The sequence below is a fragment of the Chanos chanos genome, chromosome 6, assembly GCF_902362185.1.
Source record: "Chanos chanos chromosome 6, fChaCha1.1, whole genome shotgun sequence".
Taxonomy (NCBI): Eukaryota; Metazoa; Chordata; class Actinopteri; order Gonorynchiformes; family Chanidae; genus Chanos; species Chanos chanos.
Genome location: NC_044500.1, coordinates 15,531,192 through 15,532,057, shown reverse-complemented (window position 1 = coordinate 15,532,057; position 866 = coordinate 15,531,192).

Here is an 866-nt window from a genome sequence, read left to right as displayed (position 1 = left end):
CTCTCTCTCTCTCTCTCTCTCTCTCTCTCTCTCTTTCTCTCTCTCTCTCTCCCTTCTCACACACAGATGTTTATCCTAACATCCCAGAAGAGATTGCGCAAAGAGTTCAATTTGATTTTCACTAAAGATTTAAACCTTAACCCTGACCCAAAGAAATATTTTGTTTTGAAAAGGCATGCTGTATATTTAAAGAAGACACACGGACTCACACATGCGCACATAACACGTACAATGTAACAACACAGAAACATAATTAGTTGAATCCAAACTAGTGGGTGGAAGAAATCAATACACTAACTAATCAGAGTTCATAGATCACACTCCCTGAAGTGTGAATTCGGCCAACACTTGGAGGTCTTAAATTCTCCCCATCATTAGTCATCTGGGGACCTGAATAATTGAAATATTCTAACCATTCTGTCACGCGTACAGCTTGGCAGAGGTCTGATCTTCTCCTGCACAGTTCTAACACTACTGACTTATGGTGAGTCTGGATCGGCTTTCCTTCCAGCCAAAGAGCACCGCTCACATTCAAAAACTGTCATTCTCAGTCTTTAATAATTACTGGGTTCACTGAAGTCTGTGAAGGCAAGTTTTCAGCCTGCACACCACTTAATGAACGCATCATTCCAGCCCAGTATGCCTTCATCTTGCAGCCAATTAAAAAAGGGGTGGGTCACCCTGACAAAATCCTCCTTTTCCTCCCTGTGGCAAAGGTTATTTTTCTTTTCTCTCACCCTTTCACACATAGCCGTCAACGGAGAGGAATATATGTAACGCTGCGTGATATATCCATGAGTATCACCTTCATAATTAACCACAGCCAGCACATACAAGATTGGAAACATGTATAGTATTGATTTTCC